Source organism: Schistocerca gregaria, unplaced genomic scaffold (genome assembly GCF_023897955.1).
Source record: "Schistocerca gregaria isolate iqSchGreg1 unplaced genomic scaffold, iqSchGreg1.2 ptg000756l, whole genome shotgun sequence".
Classification (NCBI taxonomy): Eukaryota; Metazoa; Arthropoda; class Insecta; order Orthoptera; family Acrididae; genus Schistocerca; species Schistocerca gregaria.
The window spans coordinates 2,501-7,500 of record NW_026062127.1 but is presented as its reverse complement, the minus strand read 5'-3'; the positions used below and the strand labels follow the sequence as shown (position 1 = coordinate 7,500).

General features: G+C 52.1%; 1 non-coding gene across 1 annotated transcript in view; it reads right to left on the bottom strand.

The window, feature by feature from the left end:
- The window catches only part of LOC126321616 (small subunit ribosomal RNA), a 1,893-nt gene extending 1,344 nt beyond the window's left edge, over positions 1 to 549 (bottom strand). Inside the window, exon 1 of the ribosomal RNA XR_007558383.1 lies at positions 1 to 549. This exon is cut by the window's left edge and continues 1,344 nt beyond it. This is a non-coding gene — a ribosomal RNA (small subunit ribosomal RNA).
- Between the last annotated feature and the right edge of the window lie 4,451 nt (positions 550 to 5,000).

The window sequence follows — 5,000 nt, the reverse complement described above, 5'->3', positions numbered from 1 at the left end:
GGATTTAAAGCGTACTCATTCCGATTACGGGGCCTCGGATGAGTCCCGTATCGTTATTTTTCGTCACTACCTCCCCGTGCCGGGAGTGGGTAATTTGCGCGCCTGCTGCCTTCCTTGGATGTGGTAGCCGTTTCTCAGGCTCCCTCTCCGGAATCGAACCCTGATTCCCCGTTACCCGTTACAACCATGGTAGGCGCAGAACCTACCATCGACAGTTGATAAGGCAGACATTTGAAAGATGCGTCGCCGGTACGAGGACCGTGCGATCAGCCCAAAGTTATTCAGAGTCACCAAGGCAAACGGACCAGACAAGCCAATCCGATTGGTTTTGATCTAATAAAAGCGTCCCTTCCATCTCTGGTCGGGACTCTGTTTGCATGTATTAGCTCTAGAATTACCACAGTTATCCAAGTAACGTGGGTACGATCTAAGGAACCATAACTGATTTAATGAGCCATTCGCGGTTTCACCTTAATGCGGCTTGTACTGAGACATGCATGGCTTAATCTTTGAGACAAGCATATGACTACTGGCAGGATCAACCAGGGAGCTGCGTCAACTAGAGCTGAGCAGCCGGCCGCCCGGGAGTGTGTCCCGGGGGCCCGCGCGAACACGCAAGCGTCCGCTCAATTATTCTGCAAACAGGAGGAGGCCGAGCTCCCCTGCACGATACACCTCGAAACCCTCTCAGGTCCCGGCGGCGCGCAGCGCCGTCCTAGGTACTTGGTCGGTTTCGAGAGAGGCGCAATCGCCCGGAGTTAGGCGAGTAGACGGTTTTAGTGCGAACACCCTTGCTCCCAACTGAGCTTGCCGCTGCCGACAGAGGCCCGGAGCGTGCTGTCGTGGCATTGCCGGCGGGAGACAACACGCGCCACCTATGGTGACCGGCAGCTCCAACGCCAGCGCCACACAAGGGCAAAGCCCCCACTTGGGTGCAGAAGCGAACTCTCCCAGCACAGCGCACGCGCCAACACGTCCGCACAACTGCGATACAAACCACCTGCGAGAACCGCTGGGGCGACGAGGCAGCAGACGGCGTCGCGGCGCCGAGTGCCAGGCGGCGGCGCATCCTCAACGCACACAGTCCTCAATCAGACCAGCACACTGCAGATGTCCACCGCGCTTCGCACCGGGCTCGGCTGAACCAACGTTGGCCGCCAGGCGCCGCGTGCAGGGTGCGCCGCAGCGTAGCTGCGCCGCCTGCCGAGCCCGTCGGCTGGCGCTCCTGCCACTCGGCGCCCCCCACCAGCCGCCTGTTGCGCGTGCGCCCACGCAGCGCGCGGCCAACACGCCGGGCGGCCCCCCTTCACCGGCCGGGAACAGTCCCACCAAGCCACCGCCGCGTATCGCTTCATACCCACATGGGCCTAGTCACGTGTGTGGATGTGGCGGGTACCGCTGAAACAACCGGTTAATAGCTGTACCGATCGTCGCCATCACAGATTCACCTCCAGCGTGAACAACCGCTCAACAACGGATTTCCAGTTCATTTGCGTATCTTGGGCAGTAAACGTAGATGTCCACCTACATTTGCGAATTCAACAATTCTTGCATGCCAGGATGTCATGTGTCACGACACGCTACATCAGACCACATACACACTGCGACATGTGCAGAAGAGAACACGTGGAAGGTGGCCCGCGCACGTATGCGATGTCCCTTCCGCGATCCACTGTCAACCGGCATCTGCGGCATGTCCCAGATATGGAACGCGGTCCACCAGGGTAGCACTTTGTGTGAGGCAATACGACAAAGTCGGAATACACGCGTCACTACATCACACGGCTCACGCTGACCTGACCTGACTCACCGCACCACCAACCCCAGCGACCCAGGGTGACATACAATGCGTTCGTACGTTCCTCCCACACGCCTCTACGGCGTACCACAGTGCAACCTAGCTGTTATTGGGAGACGAGACAAGTAGCATCGAGCACAACATATGGAAATTGAGATTCGACACCGTTGGGCACAGCCAGCGTACGGTCACACGTATCACACTACTTCACTCTGTACGTAACTACCGATGATCGGTACAGCGTGTGGGTTACGCGTACGACATCAGCGGACAATGGACACAGACCATACCACGACGTACACTGAGGGCGTCGACATCTGAAACGCAACTGAACAGCTGCGAGGCTCATTTAACACTCAAACGCCAGACCGACCAGCTTGAGAGGACGGAGACACAAAGAGAGGGGCAGAGGGGGGGGGGGGGGCGATATAGTCCTATTGCAGTACAATTGACAGTGGATAGCGGGAATATGTGGAAAGTAAGCAACACTCGCAAGACATCTACATGAGGATAACAACGACACCAGAGATTCCGAGCAGTGAACTATGTTAGGCAAAGGACAACGTGGGTTAGGTTAAGGGACAACGTGGGTTAGGTTAAGGGACAACGTGGGTTAGGTTAAGGGACAACGTGGGTTAGGTTAAGGGACAACGTGGGTTAGGTTAAGGGACAACGTGGTTAGGTTAAGGGACAACGTGGGTTAGGTTAAGGGACAACGTGGGTTAGGTTAAGGGACAACGTGGGTTAGGTTAAGGGACAACGTGGTTAGGTTAAGGGACAACGTGGGTTAGGTTAAGGGACAACGTGGGTTAGGTTAAGGGACAACGTGGGTTAGGTTAAGGGACAACGTGGGTTAGGTTAAGGGACAACGTGGGTTAGGTTAAGGGACAACGTGGGTTAGGTTAAGGGACAACGTGGGTTAGGTTAAGGGACAACGTGGGTTAGGTTAAGGGACAACATGGGTTAGGTTAAGGGACAACGTGGGTTAGGTTAAGGGACAACGTGGGTTAGGTTAAGGACAACGTGGGTTAGGTTAAGGGACAAATTGAGTTAGGTTAAGGGACAAATTGAGTTAGGTTAAGGGACAAATTGAGTTAGGTTAAGGGACAAATTGAGTTAGGTTAAGGGACAAATTGAGTTAGGTTAAGGGACAAATTGAGTTAGGTTAAGGGACAACGTGGGTTAGGTTAAGGGACAAATTGAGTTAGGTTAAGGACAAATTGAGTTAGGTTAAGGACAAATTGAGTTAGGTTAAGGGACAAATTGAGTTAGGTTAAGGGACAAATTGAGTTAGGTTAAGGGACAAATTGAGTTAGGTTAAGGGACAAATTGAGTTAGGTTAAGGGACAAATTGAGTTAGGTTAAGGGACAAATTGAGTTAGGTTAAGGGACAAATTGAGTTTAGGTTAAGGGACAAATTGAGTTAGGTTAAGGGACAAATTGAGTTAGGTTAAGGGACAAATTGAGTTAGGTTAAGGGATAATCTGGTACAACCACAGTTAGGTTAAGCGATAATCTGGTACAAGCCACAGTTAGGTTAAGCGATAATCTGGTACAGCCACAGTTAGGTTAAGCGATAATCTGGTACAGCCACAGTTAGGTTAAGCGATAATCTGGTACAGCCACTAGGTTAAGCGATAATCTGGTACAGCCACAGTTAGGTTAAGCGATAATCTGGTACAGCCACAGTTAGGTTAAGCGATAATCTGGTAAAACCACAGTTAGGTTAAGCGATAATCTGGTAAAACCACAGTTAGGTTAACACGCGATCTAGTGTAGCCACAGTTAGGTTAAGCGATAAACTGGTACAGCCACAGTTAGGTTAAGCGATAAACTGGTACAGCCACAGTTAGGTTAAGCGATAAACTGGTACAGCCACAGTTAGGTTAAGCGATAAACTGGTACAGCCACAGTTAGGTTAAGCGATAAACTGGTACAGCCACAGTTAGGTTAAGCGATAAACTGGTACAGCCACAGTTAGGTTAAGCGATAAACTGGTACAGCCACAGTTAGGTTAAGCGATAAACTGGTACAGCCACAGTTAGGTTAAGCGATAAACTGGTACAGCCACAGTTAGGTTAAGCGATAAACTGGTACAGCCACAGTTAGGTTAAGCGATAAACTGGTACAGCCACAGTTAGGTTAAGCGATAAACTGGTACAGCCACAGTTAGGTTAAGCGATAAACTGGTACAGCCACAGTTAGGTTAAGCGATAAAGTTGGTTAAATTTGGTATTGTGTGGGAAGGGGGCAGAGAGAGAGGGGGGGGGGGTGGATAGTGGTGGCAGTACACGGATGCCTGAGTCACCGTCAGATACGTCACGTCGGTTCGATGCTTGTAGCAAGAGGCTGGCGGATGTGTGTCTCTCACTTCTGCAATTTTTCATGTGGTATAACACGAGGGCGGGGGATGATATTTGGTGCCCCTCTGTGTAGGATGTGTGTTGGTGGTGTTGATTTATCTGAGCAATGGTAGTTGTCGGAGGAGTGGGGTATTGTGCTTTTATAGGTGGACCTACTGCTCTGGTTATCATAGTGTCGACGGTGCAATGTGGCAGAGAGGATGCACTCGACATTGTCGCATTCCAGATGTTTACGTATTGTGTGTCTCCGTTGCAGGCCGAGAGTGGTGCATGTTCGAGTGTCTGGCTGACGTGCGATTCACGTTGTGTGCCCAGTCTTACAGCACGTATAGGGACATTCGCATAAATCATCTATATTTGGCCTTGCATCATTTACTAAGCAGTGCCGTGAGACGACCGAACTATTAGGAAAGTACTGATGTACCGCATAATGTTTACCTTCCACCACACGGCGAGTATCGACTGTGCCCAGCGTTGCCACCGCAGGCAGCGGTCACCGTCACCATTGTGCGGCGGAACGGAACATCTATATCCTCAGAGGAGCACTCTTTGCCGCCGGGCGTCACGTCTCGCGGCCTGCCGGCCAGCGCCCACGACGAACTTACTGCATGTATAGGGACAGCGGGAATTTGGCATACTTGATATAACTCTTCATGAGGCGCAAGATATAGGGGTGGATTGCAACTTACGACTGCGAGAAAAGTCCGCCGTTCATCCGCCGGAGTTGCGATTTCGGCGGGGCACGTACGGTCGCGGGTGGAGCACTTGGTGCGGCGTACGCACCCGGGTTGCGGCTCCTGCGCTGGAGGGGGGTGCAGGTTTTGTGTGGGTGGGCTCGG